General features: G+C 38.6%; 1 pseudogene; it reads left to right on the top strand.

Annotated features, from left to right (window-relative positions):
* The first annotated feature begins 8,157 nt into the window (after positions 1-8,157).
* Positions 8,158-16,527, top strand: LOC149168686 (proteasome subunit alpha type-1-A-like; annotated as a pseudogene).
* The last annotated feature ends 3,698 nt before the right edge of the window (positions 16,528-20,225 follow it).

The following is a 20,225-nucleotide window of genomic DNA, read 5'->3' as shown; positions in this document are numbered from 1 at the left end:
CCAAACATCTGTCCATATTAAGCTTGGTTAAGTTAGGCCATGATACCAAAGCTCATTTCTTTACTTGCAGAGCTCCTCCCCATAAAAAATTCTTAAAAGTTTTCACCATATTTGAGCATGAGGTTTTTGGCACTACCATCCCTGAGAGCTAATATATCCGAATAGATTGGAGGACTGATTTGAGAAGAACCATACAAACTGCCAAGTTAAAAATTTTGAAGGCCCAACTACTGAGTTTCCCACTGAGTTTTTGGAGCAGAGATTATCAGCAAGAGGTTTTCAGGGAGTTCACCGATAGGGGTATTCCCATATATTTGGATGGTAGAGAGAATTTTTCGAACCCAAGAACCCATTCAAGGTATGACTAGATGGTCCCCGGGGTGTTGAAGAAGAAAATACAATATTTTTCATTGTTTATCATGGTCCCATAAGCCTCCATAAAGGCTAGGAGAACCTCTTTTATGCGGTGAAATTATCTCAATGATACATGACAAAAGAGCATGATATCATCCACAAACTGCTGATGGGTGATAGGAAGGTCATTTCCCCATAGCTTCAGGCCCTTGAGCTACGAGTTTCTGGCTTCAACTTTCAGATATTGGTCCAGACCTTCCTCAACAATGATAAAAAGGAACATGGATATGGGGTCACCTTGGCGGAGGCCACGCGAGGGGTTAAAGGTATGGGAAGGAGATCCATTAAGGAGAATGGAGAACATAGGGGAAGAAACCATAACATAGATCCAATTGGTCCATCTCTGATCAAACCCAAACACTGTTGAGGTAATCCCAACTTAATCGGTCATAAGCTTTAGAGATGTCCAACTTTATCATCATGTGTGGGAGTTTGCGATGCTTTAGGGAGTGCACAATCTCCTGAGAGGTGACAAATCCATCTAGGATTTTCTGCTCTTCCACAAATCCAGTTTGTTCTGGAGATATAAGGTTAGGGAGAAATGTCATGAGACATTTGATAATCAACATGGCTATGATATTGTAGATGAGATTACAAAGAGAAATGGGTCTAAAACCCTGAGAATCTTCAGATTTAGAATATTTAGGAATTAAATAAATAAACATAGAATTTAGGCTAGGACATACCTTTTGGTTACAACGTGATTCTTCCACCACCTCTAGGATACCATGCCCTGTAAAGTTCCAAGCAGCCTGGAAAAATTCCACCATAAATCCTTCTATTCCTGGGGCCTTATTTTTCGCCATTCCTTTGACTACCTCATCAACTTCTTCCAACGTTAATGCTCTCAAGAGGGCTAGGTTCTGGTCCCTTGAAATAAGTTGAGGAATGTTACTCGTAATCCTTTGTATAGCCTCTAAGTTGTCTTGGGACGGTTCTGATAGGAGGGATTTCAAATGATCCACAAGTAGATCCTCCATTTCCTCATGCTAGGTTAGTCAATTCCCTATTGAATCCTTTAAAGAGTAGATCCGGTTATGTTGTTGATGCTGAATCATATCTTTATGGAAGTACCAGGTATTCCTTTCTCCTTCATGTAGCCATCTAACCCTTGATTTCTTTTTCCATAATATCTCTTGTTACTTTTCATCCTTCTAGATGATTGATTAATCTCCCTTCCTCTTCCACAATAATTTCAGATCTACCGTATTGGATGATCTGATGTTGGAGATCTTTGATTTTATTAGATAGATGGTGTTGGTATTTCATGATATGACCAAACTCTTCCTGGTTCCATTTCTTTATCTTGTGTTTGATCTACTTTAACTTCAGTTGAAAGGTGTGCATGTGGTTTCTTCCTTTGTCTTCCACCATGTTTTTCCACCATCCTTCTATTTTTTTCATTAATTTGGGGTTCCTTAACCAGAAGGCTTCGAATCTAAATGGACGATTCTTGGGTCCTATTTTTAAATCTATCTCTAGGCGTATTGGATAGTGATCAGATCTTATGCAAGGGAGGATCTTGGTCTCAAAGAAGATATCCATGCGAATGACTTGCTTCGAGATCAAAAACTGATACAACCAGGAAGCGATTTGATGGGCTCCTCCCCATCTGTTGTTCCAGGTATAGACTCTGTTATTCGTCTATAGATCCACAAGGTGTAGTTCCACTATTAGATCCCCAAATGGTTCCATGTTTTCCTCTGTTCGACGGATCCCTACCTTGTTTTCTTCTAGTGATGTTATCATGCTAAAATATCCACCTACTATCCCGAGATATTCTGGATACATGTGTCGTAATTTTGTGAGGTTCTGGAGGAAAACCCCCTTTTTTCTTGGAATGTGAGGCCCATAAATCCTTATCAAGAGGACCTAGTCTCTGGATCGAATATGGAAATTTTTTCCTAAGAGTATCCTCGGGAGACTAACCCAGTCCTCAAATATTATTTCCGTCGGGTTCCAAATGATAGCTAGGCATCTAGCACTACCTCTAGCATCCTGATCCACTACTTCATAATGGGGTTTGTAAATCTTCAGGATTTCCTTAAGTTTTAATTGAATAATATTGGTTTCTTGGATCACCATGATGCTCGACTTATCTCTTCTAAGTCTATCCTTCAAATACCTTTGTTTTCCCCTGTTGTTGAGGCCTCGTACATTCCAAGATGTAATTATCATTTCAAGGGTTTATTAAGTTGGTGGAAAACCACTGACAGCGGCACCACCCTTCCAGAGTTTACCAGCTTTTCTCTTACCATATGGATGGTTTCACTCAAGTTTTTCCTTCCTCGATTCTTCCCTCCTTTCCCTTGAGGCCCTTGTTCCAAAACTCGGCTTGCTTGGGAGCCCAGATGCTCTGGTTGGTTAGTAGCTGTCATTGCTTGCTTGGCTTTTTATTATTGAAAACTGTCTTTTTATAGATACTTCTGATCCTCCAGGACAAATCACTCATTTATATGTTGCCATTCATTCAATAGTCTTTTCATCACTTGTTCTTCTGTGCTGAGATCCTCCTTCTGGCTATCGATCTCCATGTTAGCTTGGTCCACCATTTGCATGGTGACTTATTTTTCCCGGGGTTCGTCTTCCACTTTTCTTTTAGTAGTATTCCCTCCCTTCTGAGGGTTAGGTGATTTTCCAAGCCCTTGTTTATATTTAGGATTTCCACTCCCTCCTCTTCCTCTCGAAGAATGTTGTAGCGATTATGGTTTCATAGGATTTTTCCACTTGGAGGTTGGTTGGAATTTGGCTGGTTCCTTTGGTTTCTTTTATTTATTTGAACTTCCTGGAACCCCTTTGCATATTATTTTTCTTTGGTCTAGCCATTTGCATTGGTTTCTTCTTGCGATTTGACTTGGTTCATAGGGCATTCACGAAACAGGTGCCCATACTCCTGGCATCTATGACATTTGAAAGGTATGTGCTCCTAGTCCAAGGGTTGTTGCTAAACCTCATCATGGCATTCCAACTCTATGAAGTTAGTATTGGCTCCGTTATATTCTTGTAGACACAGATATGGGCGTAAGAGGTGTACCTTCCCTTCCGCGTGGAATCTGTGACCTTGACGAAGTTTTCGATGGAGTTACCAATCCCTTCTAAAATCTATGGATCCCAAAGTTGATCAGTAGGGAAAATAATCGGACCCATATTGGTGCTGCTAAGAGTTTCTCCTGATCAGGGTTATAAAATTCTTCCCAGTGTCTGTTATGAAACCAACTCAAGAAAAGATAGAAAAGATAGATCAACGCCTTAGAATTCAGCCTCTTCGAGGGGGCAACCTCCTTTACATTACATAAATGAACAATTCTTGGATGATACAAATGAAAAGACCTCCTTTCTATATATAGGAGTCTAAGGGGTCATAACATAATCAGAGCCGACATAGCAATAATAATGTAAGGGCACAATAATAATTATAGTGGGCTTCTATGGGGCACAATAGTAACAATATGGGCACTACATGGGTACATCAATATAATAAGTGGGTTATACTAATAACAATAAGGGGTTACACTAGTAGTATAGGGGCCTAACATGCCCCTCTCCTTCAAAGAGCGTTGTCCTCAATGCTTGAGTAGTTCTTGATGCTTCTGTATAAAATTCCTGTCCTCCCATGTGGAATATTCATCGGGTAAGTTCTTCCACTTGATGAGATACTCTGAAATTGATCGATTTTGTAGCTGTCGGGTTCTTATTTCTGTGATTGCTCTAGGTTCCAATATGATTTTTCCTTCCACTTCAATTTTTGGCAATATTGTTTGAATTGGGATCATTTGCAACATTTGAATAAGTGGCCATATTTCTTCGTCCTTCTTCCATTCATCCCTTGCTTCGTTTATCCAATCTATTTGGATAATATAAATAGCACAAAAAAATGCTTCCACATCCTCATCCTTGAAGAGCTTTCCCATTCGGTAAGGTCGCCATTTTTTAAGTGCATGTAGTATTGCCAACATTTCCTTCCCATAAATAGCTTGCTTGAGATGTAGCAGTAAAAATACCCAATCACCTACATCAAAACATTTTTCACTACGATGTTGATCTCCCTATTGTTTCGTTTGATTTTTCACTGAAGTGGCGTTATCCTTTAAAAGTTGGAGAACTTGTTGTTGATGCTCGATGTGATCTTTCACTACTTGAACCTTTTTCTTCTTGATATGTCCTTCTATCTCTAGAGTTTGAGGAGTGGTAATTTCTTCCAATCCTTTACAAGATATGGTTGGATTCATTTCTTGATGCTTGATGTGATCTTTCACTTCTTGAACATTTTTCTTCTTGATATGTCCTTCTATCTTGATAGTTTGAGGAGTGGTAATTTCGAACAATGAATTACAAGATATGGTTGGATTCATTTCTTCTTTCTCGATGTGATCTTTCACTTCTTGCACCTTTTTCTTCTTGATATGTCCTTCTATCTTGAGAGTTTGAGGAGTGGTAATTCTTGCCAATGCTTTACAAGATATGGTCCGATTCATTTCTTCTTTCTCTGGGGTGGGGTCCTGGCGTATATCTTCTTCTTTTGATGTTTCTTGATCCTTTTCTTCCTCCTCTTCATATTCTATGTAAAATAACTTCTTCTCAGCACACTTATGACCTTTAGTGCATTAGCTATCAAAATTGTAACAAAGCCCTTTTTCTCTTTTTTCTTCCAATTGTTGTGGTGTAACCCTTGTAGGTTGTGGAAGGCTAGGAGAAACAACACTTCCATCTTTATAGTTGTGAGGGGTACGCTTCCTGGTTTCCATAATTTTGCTTTCCACTATGTCACAAAGCCCTTTTACTCTTTCCAATTGTTGTGATGTTGCTCTAAAGAAGGTGTTGCTCTTTGTATCCTCATAATGTGCTATCATTTCCTCCATGAAAATTGACCACGTAACAAGTTGTTTACGAGAACAAAGCCCTTTGTACCATAAAAATTGATCTGGTTCTAAATATGAAGATGCAATACATACCTTTTGTAACAATTGTACACCATGTAGAACAAAATATTGCTCCATCTGAAGTATCCAATTTACTGGATCATTGCCATCAAACTTCCTCATCTTGCTTTTTCTTGATTTTAGGAGCTCGACCTTGAAACGACTGTAACTCTATACTTTCAGATCTTTAACTTCTAAAATTACGACCTATAGTAGCCCTATGTGTCCTCTTTCCAATGCCACAAGTCTGATCCAAATTGGATTCTCTAAGGAAGAGTTAGGCACAATCTCCCAAGATGACCTGATTATAGACCTTTCCAGAAGATTGAACTTGTATGAAGTGCCACGTGTCACTGTTTCGACCTTTGGATCTGAAAAATGCATACAAGAAACTACAGTCCGTCCTCTTTCTATACCTTCTTGCGAAATTTCAATCCGATCCCCAGAGAGAAAGTTATGACAATTTTCCCAAGCTCACCTGTTTTTAATGTAATTTAGTTGTCTGCAAAAAGACCAACTTCCTCAGATCATATCTCCGCAAATATCGTGCGAAAAGCTCTGAAATTTGGACCCAAGGTTCAATGCGATTTCTTCTCAAATGGGTTTTTTTTTGCGACTTTTTAAACGTCACAGAAACCCCACGATGGCCTGTTTGGAGAATCCAAAGCTCTGATACCAAATGTTATGAAACCAGCTCAAGAAAAGATAGAAAAGATAGATCAACGCCTTAGAATTTAGCCCCTTCGAGGGGGCAACCTCCTTTACATTACATAAATGAACAATTCTTGGATGATACAAATGAAAAGACCTCCTTTCTATATATAGGAGTCTAAGGGGTCATAACATAATCAGAGCCGACATAACAATAATAATGTAAGGGCACAATAATAATAATAGTGGGCTTCTATGGGGCACAATAGTAACAATATGGGAACTACATGGGTACATCAATATAATAAGTGGGTTATACTAATAACAATAAGGGGTTACACTAGTAGTATAGGGGCCTAACAGTGTCTCATAAAGAGACTCGCATTGTTAAAAAAGTATGGACCATCTTCAAAAACACTTTCCTTATTTTCCAAATTAGTGAAAATCACTGTAAAAAAGCCTTTAGCTCATAGCTTTAGTTGAATATGGCCTTTTGGCTACATTTTTTTCCGATCCATTTGACCAAGTTCCTTTTTGTCGACTAGACCCCAATAAATTTACATATTAGGGCATGGTCCTTCAGGTACTTCCTGTATGTCTCTAGTTTGTTGTTCGGTATGGCAAATCTCGGTTTTTTAGCAACACTTGGAAGACACTGATCTCGCAAGCATGCTTTCCATTGGGCTCCTAGAACCAGAGGTCCTTTTTTGGTGTTACTGTGATTGAGTACCGTCGCTTCTCCTTGACTACTTGTTTCTCCAGCTGCTACATTTTGGTAGGAGGGGATCTCTCCCCCAGTTGATGTACTCATGTCGTTGTTAGAAGGCCTAAGTGAGGTAGGTATAGATTATGGATTCACTGCCACCGAGGGTTTTTGTAGAGGCGTCAGGGTTTTCATACTGAAACCATAGCTGATCACATGATTAGCTTTCTCTCTCTAACATAAAAAGGAAACAGATATACGCATTAAGTTGTATTAAACTCCAGAATGAGATGTGTTTTTTGAAGAGCTATCATTATGGACATAAAGTTATTGATTTCAAATGACATATAAATATAAATAGAAATGCATATATGAATAATAGCATAAGGAGACACAAACCATTTCCTTCGTTTCTTGGTCACACAAGATGTTATTTATGTGAAAAACTTGGCCACCTAGCCAAATATTGTACATTGCCTTATACCTTAAAGAAATATAGACAAAAGAAAGTGGTTAACCAAAACAGATCGAACAATAAGATGGAAGGAAATGTAGACACCATAATGAAGCTCACTAAAGTGTGGAAAAGGAAGAAATAAGAACATGTGACTTTAATGAAAATATGAAGTCAACATGGTCTTAGGGGGAGTTGCTCAACAAAGCAATGAAGAACCTAGAAAATGTTAGAGAAAAAATCATGAAATGTGAAGTATCTTAGAGGGAGAACAAACCTAATAGTTGGAAGTATTATAGGAATGAAAGAAGAGAATCCCTATGTGAAATGAAAAAATTTGATTTAATGAGAACAATGTCAGCAACAATGAGAAATTCTATTGGTAGAATTAACTACCGTCCTCCAATAGTCAAAGAATGTTTAGTATGTAGTAATAATCGTTCCAGTAATGGTGTTACACTGACTGAAAAGTGAGAACCTGATAATTATGAATATGGTGCAATTCATTTTATCTTGAATTATATTGAAAACCTATTATTAAAGCAATAATGTCTAGGCTAGAAGCAAAGCATGAATGACAAATAAACTTTCTAGACCTTAATTATGAAATATTCCTCATGAATCTATATTATGATATGGTATAAAATCAACATTGAATGTTGAATGGTTAATGGTTAATGGTTATTTAATACCGGTGTCCAATATTTTGTATGGAAAATGCAGTATACAAATTTGTCAGAAATTTTCTTAATACTTGACCTTTCTTCCGAAGGCTCGGAGTGATGGCGATAACTAATATTCTATGATTCGTTTTGAGGCTTTGAATATGTGAACAAAGCAAATGAAGTGGTGAGAAATTAAATTAATTGTTTAATATCAACCTCTGAAAATGGTAGGGAATGTTTATTTTCAGAGGGTAAAAGAGAAAGAAACTAATAGAGAAACTTAGAGAAGTATCTACAACATTTGATATTCCAGTTAGTTTGTAGGATAGTTCAAGATACATATAAGAGAAGATGTTTAGGAACTAGTATGATAACGATTTGACCACATGGAGCCTTTGCAAGGAGGTTTCTCTAGGTGGAATATGCTATCGAGGCAATGAAGCAGGGAAATACTGCAGTTGGGATGAGATCCAAAACTCGTGTTGGTGGGCGTGGACAAGGCTAATTTTGAGTCCTTGTCCTACCGAAAAAATATTTTTAAGGTGGATGATCACATATGGGTGGCCACTGTAGGAATCATTGCAGATGGGTACGTACTATCACTTAACATGAGGCCCAAGTGCATCCATTACAAATTCTTGCATGATTCACCCCTTCCCGTTGGTCAACTGGTGGTGCAACTTGTAGACAAGGTATTGGTATGTACACATCGGTCTTGGACCTGACCATATAGTGTGGGTCTAGTTGTGGTTGGATTAGAAGAAATAGGAACCCATCTTTATTAGAATTTTCCTTTTGGAAATTATTTCAAGTATCAAGCATATGCCATTGGTGCTCGCTGCAAAGTAAGAAAAAATTACTTGAAAAGGAAGTTTGAGACATTTCTAGATTGCTCACGTGATGTACTTATTAGCAAAAGTAAAATTAAATGGTTCTAATTGCAATGTAGCTATTCTTGGAATTTGAACACTATTGACTCCAAAACAATACATCAAATTAATGACTCACTGGAAGATAGGAAATAAGAACCTCCAACAGATGTGGCTCCAGTTGAAGGTGAACAAGGTGTTCTGCAAGATGATAGAAGACTAGAATAAACTTGGGAGTCCTGAAGGAGACAAATTGTATTTGTGATAAAAATTCATGCAAAGGTATTTCATCAATAGATCTGGAGCTATTTTCATTGAAACTCGATGGTGGTAAACTTGGAATTGGGAGGTCATTGGAACACTTTCTTTGCTGATAGGTGGTGGCAACTGAATGAATCTCTGGGAATAGTTTCATAATGGTGATGCATTACATAAACACCATAATGGTTGCAAAAATGTCAAAGAAGATATATGTATGCTATATCAAAGGGTGATAGAGGTATGCAAGTATATTGAAGGAAACAAACCTATAGTTAGATAGACATAGAATCTAATGTGTAACACCTACGTGGCCAAGTCAGAGAGAAACAAAATTGGGCACATAGGTTTGATGAGTATCGACAGAGAGGAGTTACAAATTAGATTGGGTATGTGTTACACCTATAGAAAATCAGACCCGTGATGCATTAGACCCAAAGAGGGCCTCGATCGCATGCTAATGGACCCGAGTTGAACAAGGAAAGATTCATTGGCATAAAATAAGACAAGTATCAACATACGTTATATATGGATATGAAAAGCCAATGTTCCTAAAGTGATCAACATGACAACAAGATTTCCTTATATTTTTTAGGACAAAGGACAACAAAGCATTAGAGGATAGAAAGGATTGGTATGTGCTCAGGTATTGAGACTGCCATAATGTATATATTAAGGGTGCCAAAAGAGGTTGACACACAAAAATTACCAAGGATGTGCACTGAGTGTGCCAAAAGTATGCAAATGTATGAACGAACAATGTATGTGTCATATGCCAAAGAGGATGTGTTTACATGATGCCAGAAATATGTTACAGGATGTGTTATATCAATGATGATTGTATTTGAAATTGAGGCCAAATTACTCTTGTTTTATTCTCACAAGTGTTCAAAAATTTGTTATTGGTGGACTCTGTTCATAGCTTTTGGAAATCATTTTGACTTTACCAAAGTTTTTGTTTTTTACTCTTAGAGAGATTAGAATGCAAGTTTGTTGGGTGTTATTGAGGCCTTGAATTGTATTAACAAAACCTGATTGTATATTCTACTCTCTAGATGTGGCTATGGATTTTTCCCCTCAAAGCGCAAAAAGTATTGGCACAAATATTATTATTGGAGAGAATTTTTCAAAAGAAACAAATGGTGAAGAATAAAAAATTTTAGGCGTTGCCATATGTCTTGGCACTACATGCAATTTGTACAATGGAGCTCACATTATCTGCTCCTACATCTCACTCATCACAATTTGTGATCACTCTTCAGCCATATCTAAAGACCCAAATTGATAGTTGTGATGTTGCACATAAATCAATGATATTCCCATGTTTTAATGCTACCCATTTAGTTTTGGAATTTTTCATTACATAAAAGAGGATTTGTATATGTTACATTTTCAATTGTTACAACCATAGTTAGTCCAAGAATTGAACAAAATTCAACACTATTCATCTTAGGTTTGAATTTATTATGACAAAGATTAGATGATAAATATATAATTAATACATGTATAAATTTTTAAGCCCAACAATGGTGATTGGCGCTTTTACAACCTACTTAAGAATACAATATGTGTTGTAATTCTACAATTAATGAATGGGTCTTCAACATATAATAATATGACATTTGGATAGATCAATGTGAAGGATGTAATTAAGGCACTTATTCCAGCATTTGAAGCTCCAGTGGCAAGTGGAAGCGTTAAAATCCTTAACTAAATGGAGAGCTAGAGGGAGAACGTGACTGATATTTAGTATAGAGAATTGGATACTATTGATGTGTCCTATTCTTACAAGGTCCGGAGACTGGGAATTCATGTGGAAGTGTTTGTTTTGCAACAAAATTTAATGTTTCTTCCACAGGAACACTTATGAGATATAGAGGAGTACTTCCCAACACTACCATGAATAATTCCTACATGAACAAAGGTCTAAATGAATGTAAAAAGCCTTAAAAAAATGCTAAAAATACTAGAAGAGCAATGTACAAAGGAAATTTGTATGGAGATGGTCATTTAGACTATATAATGCTTATTCTACATGGAGGAGATTGCTTTGATATCTTTGGGGCTAAACATGAAATGTTGTTTCAACCATGGGTCCTCTAAGTTTGTCTTTAGCCAATTATTGGATATCCTTTTTGAACTCTATTGCATTGAGATCATAATTGAACTCCCTCAGTGGAAGATTTGGTCTTCATTCAATCCAACATTGAAAGTTGATGATGAACTTGGTATATTGAATGTGGCCATTGACAAAAATTAGGATAGAGACCATACATTGACAACAATAAGGATAAAGACAATGAAATCTGAAGCATAAATTTAACAGTGTCCTATGGTGTGATGGATTTGATGGTGGGTTTGTTCTTTGACAATGCATGAGAACCTCAATGAATTCGGTATATTTTTTTAATTTCTTTACTACTAAAGGACCGCTCATATGCTTAAAGGAACGACTTTGTTAGCAAGATTTTTTTCTCACGTGAAATTTTTAGAAGTGATCCTAGTACCATAGTCTATTGTGATGTTGAGTTGGTGAGGAAAGTGTGCATGAGATGAAACCTAAAACAAATACAAATGATTCTTTTTACAAATAATGAAGAGTTTGATCTTAATAATTTTCATTCTTACCCTTACCATTGATGTCAAAGGGGAGGTAAGTATAAGTTTGGAGCAATGAAAAAGGAGAAATGCTTCTTAGGAAAAAGGGGGGAGGATTACAATGTTTCCATCAATGCCAAAAGGGGATATTGTTGGCATAGTTGTCATTGATGGCAAAGGATTTTAGTGGCTGATTGGTGCTTTTATGTTGCTGAGTATGTGTTGCTTGTTATTGGTCGACTGCATATGTTGTGATGCTATGGTCGTTATGCTTGTTATGGAGGTGTTGTCTGTTGAAGTTGATGGCATGCTTGTTATGCTTATGTTGATGCACTGTGTTATGAGATGTTGTTGAGCTAGTGACAGAGATATGTTGCAGAGGTACTTGAAGAAGTTGTGATGCAAGGCAATGAAAAATGGATTGAGGACTAATGAATGAAGCACTAGTGTGATTTTCTTGACAACAAAACATAGGTGTTGTAAATATTCATGAATATGTTGTGATGCAAGAGGTTGTAAAACTAGATGGGGAATTTTTTATTTTTCCTTATGTTGTCACTCACTGCTTCACAAGTTATCAATTGCCTCAAGTGCCAAACAGTAGTGAAGTTGATGCCAATTTTTGAGCCATAGAAGCTATCATAGCTTAATCAGTCCCTCTCCATAGCGTAGTGCTCAGAAAGAGATTTCTAACGACAGATGGAAGTTCAAAAATGGATTCCTGGAGCAGAAGTTAAGGCATTTTAAAGTATACCTTGGAAAAGCCCAACAAACCAAGAAAATGACTAAGTATCGAGGTAAATCGCAATCGAGACCCCGGAGACTTATGACAATCACAAATCAGGCTTTCAAGCAGGCAAGGAACATGGGCAGAATTAAAAATAGTAATCTGCTGATCACCGATATTGCATATCGGTAGTCGGCGGGTCTGGGGGCTCACACTTAAGGATTATTGACTGTTCCCAGTGCCAAAGGCTAATATCACAGTCCCGTGATATAGGTGATTGGTGGATCAGCATGGTCCATAGTTCAAAAGAATCGCAAACCGCTAATCATGCGATAAAGAGGTGCATCACCAGGGGGTTGTGAAAGCCAAATATAAAGGAAATGGCAGACAAAACAAGGGTCAGGCCTCCCCTTTCTCTCTCATGCATGTGGCAAGTTCCCACATCTCAGCGACCCCGCATCCCACAAGATAGTCATATCAGTGGAGTTCCAAACTTGATAGACCATGTGAGGGCCAATATTGCGATATAGTGTTAAATGGTTGGGAGAGGGCCAAAAAGTTTAACATAGGAAAGGCTTACGAAATAGGGTCAAGCAGGCCCTTTTCTCTCTCCTTTAGGGGGCCATGTGGCAGCCTCTAATTGGTCCTTTACACTGATAGGGAAGCTGACATCATCAGTGATGTGGTAGTACAGTGGATGACGTGGAAGAGGAAACATGTCACCCGGTTTCAGTGTTTTCAGGGGTGACATGGGGCCATTTCTGGGTGCCACTTGTCACCACTCACAAGGTGACATGTGGTAGTGATGATGTCACCCTGCAAACTGACGATTGTAGTGGCTAAGGGGAAAAATCTTAATACATTGGTGTTGAGCAATTGCGATATGCGGGACTTCCCTTCCGAACGCGATAAAGTATTATGGTAGGGTCTATAAGGACCTAGCGTTTGGACTATCGGCCCACTCCAAAGAAAAGGGTAAGGGGCCTTCTCCTCTAGCAGGCGATTGTGATATGCGGGCATTCCCCTAGATGCAATAGAGTATTACGCCGTGGTCTATATGGACCTCGCATCCTGATTGTCGTCCTGCCCCAAGGAAAAGGGTAAAGAAAGGTTTAAAGCGTCGATATGCGAAAGGAAGAGGCCCCAGATGCAATATTTCATAAGACACATTTTATAAAGTTTTCATGTCCAGGAGATCATCTAATGCGGTGTAAGAGGAAAATAGAGACAAATTTTAATTAGAAAGGAAAAGCCCCCCCGCATTGCTGCTCAAAGCCTTGGCGCTCAAAAGAATAAACCCCTGGTCCCAGCCCCTGGTTATATTGAGGAATGTCACACAAGGGCCTATGATAAAGGGGGCCAAAGGGGAATTAAAAATGCCCACCTGTTTGTCTATTTTTAAAGTTAAAGGCCCGCAACCATGTTGCGTAGAGAGTGTTGTCACAAATATTTAAATGGGTGGATGGGACAACAACTAAGGACTTTAATGGAAAATGAAGTAGCTGCAGAGCAGTATGGGGGGAACTTAGGAAGACTTAATGGCATGATAGGGTGCTCCACTCCCTCTACATAGAAAAGGAACATTTGGACACACGCCTTTCCCACTCCGCTTCATGTTCCACCGAACAGGTCACTCAGGCAGTTAAGGAAGAATTGATGGAAACCGGCAGAGCAACAGTGAACCACCCGAAAAGAAGCCTGATGATAGTAGGGATGTGGCTCTATCCAAGGCCTCCAATGAAGTAGAAAGGGGACATATCCTCTTTCCTCTCTTGATTTTGTTTGTTTATGTATTTATTTTTCATTTTTTCCAAGAAAGGGATTCAATCCTTGTTGTAATCTTTAGGTAGGTGGTAGCAGGGTCTTACATAGCCGAGACAGCTAGTCTAGCATGATAGCTAGGGCTCGAGCTCAAATATTTTGATTGTAACTCAAAGCTCTCCACCTCTTATTATAAATAGGGGGATGAAATCTATAATAGAGGTTCTGAAATTTCTCACCTGCGAGGGCTGGAATCTGTGATACCATTCTTGGCTCATAAATCTGTAAGTGCATGACTTGTATTTCCGACCGTGTTACTTCACATAGATAGATCTTTCAAACATAACAAATAAATGGTGGTGATTCCACCTTCTAAGTATTACAATATGTTATCCTCCTGTTAATTCCATTATGTTCATATTCTTCTCTACATTCATGATAACTTACTACTTTTAGAAATATTTCAAGACCTCTTCATAGATTCGCTGGTATCAACATGTTATGTATTTGCCCCTAAGTTCCTCACAGATTCATTTGCATCGACGTTGTTAATGATGGTGCATGTATGGATTATTGAAATTATATCTTTAACAGTTTCTCTCCATGAATCATAACACACAACCTCTCTTCCTCTCATTATATCTCTTTCTGACTCAGATAAGTATAGGAATTCTTAAAGATGCAAGCTCTATGTGTTATGCATGTAATTCTTGATGCCACAAGCTCCATATGATGAGTTACTCCTCATCATCCTCTATCATTTACTCAACAAAGCCTATTAGGTTGTAATCACCTTTGAAGTAATCGACCTCCACTGTTCTATGTGATACTTCTGGGAACTATGTGTGTGAGGGAATACCTGAAATACATAGCTTATACCTTTGGAGGAATGAACCAAGCCCCCTTATTATCTTTTCATTACGTGAAAATTGGAGTGCTGCAACCCCTCACATATAACCTTACAAGCACTCATCTATTTAAGATGTCCTAGGCACTGGTCTACAATCAACCTAGAGGCTATCTCTAGCAGGCTTTCTATCTCCCCTGCAACAGTTGTGCCATAAGGTGCTAGATTTAGCCATAACATCTTTTTGGAGCAGTTTCCAAGGAACATATTAGAATATTTTTCCATGGGTACAACAAAGTTTTACATTTCCTCTGTTAGGTGAGCTAGGGAAGTGTGGGTTGAAGATCTCTCACATTGGCGACTCCACTGTCAATTCTATGCTAAACATCCTGCCGAATCCACTATCCATATCTCTATTTTGATGATACTGGCTTTTAAGCAACCCCATACTAACTTTGATGCTACAATAGTTGAAAACTCTCCCTGCTTTCGAAGCTGAAATCAATCACATAGGGAGGTTTTCAAGATGACCCTTCCTGCATTCCTAACCAACCAATTTTCCCCACTAGATTTCTCTTCCATTGCTGGTTATCCTAATTATGTTCCTTTGTTTCATGAGTGGGATAGATATTTTCCTAAATTCATGGGAACTCAGAGAGAAGACCCGACCAACACCTCAGAGAATTTCATGAATTCATGGAGCAACAAGGTATTCTTCTTGAAGATGTACTAATGAAGTTGTTCAAATTTTCTTTAGAGGGGGATCCTAGGGTTTGGTTTAAAACACTACCTCAGGGCATCATATATTCCTTGAAATGTTTCTATGTAATATTCCATCAATATTACAAGAAATTTTATTTACCGAATGTTATATTTCAAGATTGCTACAAATTTTTTAATGATGAAAATAGTCTCGAGGTTGATGAATCCGCAGAAGATGTTTGTGGAGCTCCTCTCCAAGAAAACATCTACTCTCATTAGGAAGCATCACCAAAGGTGCAAGAAGAGGAGGTTGATCAAGAGGTCAACAAAGAGGCACTAGTTCACAAATCACACGCTTGACACAGGGAACAAGACCACGACCCTCCTCCAATTTGTGATTCCGAGGAGGAGGAAATGGTCATGAAAGTATGGAAGGATCTGTTTACTAGTCAGTGGGGAGAAATCTCCCAACAATTTTTTTTTCAAGAAGGGCTCAAAGATGAGTTGCTGCAGAAAGATTTCTGCCAAGACTTATCAATAGACCCTCCAATTTATGACTCTTATAGTTCTGATAGTGAAGAGTCTGTTGTAGATTTCCAAGACAACAATCCCATTGAAAAATGTGTAGTTAAAGAGTAGCAGTCAATTTTTCTTCGAAATACTGAAGTTGAGGGGATGAAGGGTGTTTGTAGATGCCATAACCAAAAAGACATCATGCAGCAAATTTTATGTAAAGAAGAGGCTGCTACAAACATTCGTTTGTCTATTTCATGACCTTGTGGCTGAGTACATGAGCCTGTTCTCAAGTCAGCACCAAAGGTCATTTCAAGAGCATGTATCAAGTTCCTTGTTTGAAATTTTTTCATGGTGTATGCTCATTTTAATTTTTTTTTTTTTCAGCAATTTGAAGGCATAAGGTCCAATACTCTAATGATGGCATGGCTCCATTGGAGAGTTGAACTCACTTAGGTGAATTGAGCCTTGTGCATAAGTAGAGGTGTATATAAATAAGCTCACCAACTGAGAAATTACTTTCCAGTTGTTAGAGTTTTTTTATTTTCTGCATTTTAGATTGAGGAGGAAAGTCCCATGGAGATTTTACTAATTCATTTATTGCTGAATCCATGCTGAATAGTGAAGGATATTGGTCTGCAAGTTCTCATCTCCTTGCCAGCAAGGCATTGTCCCAAGTAGGACCCAATGTTGTCACTCATTGCTTCAAAAGTTATCAGTTGCCTCAAGTGCCAAACAACAATGAATTTGATGCCATTTTTTGAGCAAAAAAATATACAGAGCTTAATCGATCCCTCTCCATTGCATAGTTCTCAGAAAGAGATTTCCAACGGTATATGGAAGTCCAAAAATGGACTCCTGTAGTAGAAGTTAAGGAATTTTGAAATCTACCTTGGAAAAGCCCAACAAACCAAGAAAATGACTAAGTGTCGAGGTAAATGGCAATCGGGACCCGAGAGGCTTATCGCAATCATTAATTGGGCTTTCCGTAGGGAAAGGAACACAATTGGAATGAAAAATAGTGATCTGCCGATTGCCGATATCGCATATCGGTAGTTGGAAGGTTCGGGCACAACATATATTGCAAATCAGCTATCGACGGAGTCCTGGGGTTCACACTTAAGGATTGTCAGTGGTTCCTAGCGCCGAAGGCTAATATCGTAGTCCCATGATATCGACGATTGGTGGATCGGCATGGTTCATAGTTTAAAGGAATCGCAAACCACTGATCACGTGATAAAGTGGTGTGTCGCCGGGGGGAAAAACCGAATACAAAGGAAATGGCCGACAAAACAAGGGCCGGGCCTCCCCTTTCTCTCTCCTCCACATGGCAGGTTCCTACATCCCAGCAACCCCACATCCCGCAAGATAGTCATATTAGTGGAGTTCCAAACTTGATAGACCATGCGAGGGCTGATATTGAGATATAGTGTTAAATTGTCGAGAGAGGGCCGAAACATTTTAACACAGGAAAAGCTGACGAAATAGGGTCGTGCAGGCCCTTTTATCTCTCCTTCAGGGGGCCATGTGGTGGCCTCTAATTGGTCCTCTGAGCTGACAGGGAAGCTGATGTCATCAATGATGTGGTAGTATGGTTGATGACATGGAAGAGGACACGTGTCACCACTCACAGGGTGAAAGGTGGCAGTGATGAAATCACCCCGTGGACCAGCGATTGCAACAACTAAGGGGAACATAATTAATACATTGGTCTTGAGTGATTTCGATATTCAGGACTTCCCTTTCAGATGTGATAAATTATTATGGTAGGGTCTATAAGGACCTAACATCCAGACTATCGGCCTATTGATCTAAAGATGATTTGAGGTTGTCATTGATGTTAACACAAGCAACATAAAGCATGACCCTGAACTTCCATGGCACATTGGGAATCATAATTCATGGTTTCTCGTCTCATAACCATTATAGGAATACTCTACTCAAAAATATCTTTCTATCGGTATATAGCTCTCCTCGTAATTCCTCACAGTTTGTAAGTTATTCAAGATTGAAGTTAGTAACCCCAATTAGTGGGCTAAAACCCAATGGGGTTGTGGGATGGCATTTATCATTGATTTTGGTCATTGAATAGTCAATAATTAGTAATTTTTTAAGCTCCTAAAATTCCCCCAACATTCTCTATAGAAGCCCCTCTCAACTCTATGAAAAGAAATCTCATAAATCCTCCAAAAGTAGTGATCGTGGAATTTTCGCTATAACTTTATTTATACGAAGTCTTAGATTCTAAAATTAAAACCCATTTGAACCGAAATCTGGATGAACGTTGTGACCAAATTTCAGATCTTGGTTCGCTATATATTCGGAGATATGATCTGTGGAAGTTAGGTTTTTTTTGCAGATTCTCGAATTGCATCTCAAAGAGGTGACCCTGGGAAAATCGTCATAACTCTCTCTCTGAGAAGAGGATTGGAATTCTATAAAAGGTAGGGGATAGTGCACAGAATTTAGTTTTCTATGTATCAATTTCAGAGCCGAAGGAGGAAATAGTGACACGTGGTACGCCATACAAGTTCACTCTACTGAACTAATCAATAATTAGGTCATTGTGAGAGATTGGGCATAACTTTTCCTTGAAGAATCCAAATTGGGTCAGACCTATGACATTGGAAAGAAGGCTCAGAAGGCTACTACAGGACTAAATATCACATATTAGGGATCTGAAATCACAGAGATACATCAGATTCAATATCACGCTCCTAGAAGGAAAGAAAAATAAAATTAGATCAAGTGATGTCAAGGGGTGCAAAGGACCAAACTTTCTAGGGAAGCAAAGAGCAAGGTGCAGCGAAATGATATAGAAGAGCTAAGTTCCAGGTAAGTATATTCTGTATATGCATGCTCATCTCCTAATTTCATTAGGTTCTTTGTATTCTAATTTTTTTTTCATTTAACACTGACATATGCTCTACAGGATGAGGTAATGTTTCCTATTATCACGTCATCGGTATTTCCTTGAAGAATTTTTGCAGGTATTATATATTCATCAAGAGAAGAATCAATGCATAATCTAATGTTTCAAAGAGTGAGAAAGGGTAACATGACAATAACAACAATCAAGGTGTAGAACAACAACAATAAGTTGACCACATGAAGTCTTCAAGTGGGCAGTACTGCATACAATCATTGTAAAAGTATCATTGTGCAGAGTCATTGTAAAAGCATCATTGTAAAAGTTGTACAAGTTTCTATCTACCAAGAGTTGAAGAAGCAGTGTCGGGAGGTCTAGGATCATCATCAGGTGGTTGTGTCAAAGTTGGGGTTATGGTCTAGTGTGTCTTCTTCTTCTACATCATTCTATATCATTATAAAGTTGACCATTTTACCTGGTACGAGAGTCCATTCTTTATTCTTCTATAGGGTGGTAGGGTAGTGCTAGGCTGGTGCATGAAGTCACCAACAGGTTCAAGCCTGTGAAAAATTCAGGGTGGTAGGGTGGTGCTAGGGTGAATTGTAGCTCATTGGGTGATGGGGCATTTGTTTAGTTGAATACTGAATAATCTCGAGCATTGGAGCACCCATCCAGTGGGAGCTAGAGAAGAATGATTTTATAGATTCTAGGAAGTTGGAGCTTTATTTTCAATTGGAGTTGAATAATAAAGAATTATTAGAAAAACATTCAGGTGGTTTTTTCCCCGGAGGGGGTTTCCACCTTAAGGTTGTGTGCATTTGTGTTCCTTTTATTTACTGCTATCATTGTACAAACACTGATAATAATTGAAGATTAACTAATGCTCTGAAAGATTAATAATAATACTAATTGAAAGGAATACTGATCCACCCCGCCCTTTCAGTATTTCCAACATGACCCACTCCAAAGAAAAGGGTAAGGGGCCTTCTCCTCCAGCAGGTGATTGTGATATGTGGGCACTCCCCCCCATATGCGATAGAGTATTACACCGTGGTCTATATGGACCTTGTGTCCTTACTATTGGCCCACCCCAAGGAAATGGGTAAAGAAAGGTTTAAAGAACCGATATGCGAGATTTTAATTAACAAAGGAAAATACCATAGATGTGATATTTCATAAGCCACATTTCATAAAGTTTTCACATCCGGGTGATCGACTGCTGTGGTGTAAGAGGCAAATTCAAACTATAAAGGAAAAGGCCCCCTGCATGACTGC

The sequence above is a fragment of the Pinus tabuliformis genome, chromosome 4_2 (assembly GCF_031772625.1).
Source record: "Pinus tabuliformis cultivar Carrire ecotype Pingquan chromosome 4_2, CPIR1, whole genome shotgun sequence".
Taxonomy (NCBI): Eukaryota; Viridiplantae; Streptophyta; class Pinopsida; order Pinales; family Pinaceae; genus Pinus; species Pinus tabuliformis.
The sequence above is the reverse complement of the archived record's forward strand: the minus strand, read 5'-3'. Positions and strand labels throughout refer to the sequence as shown.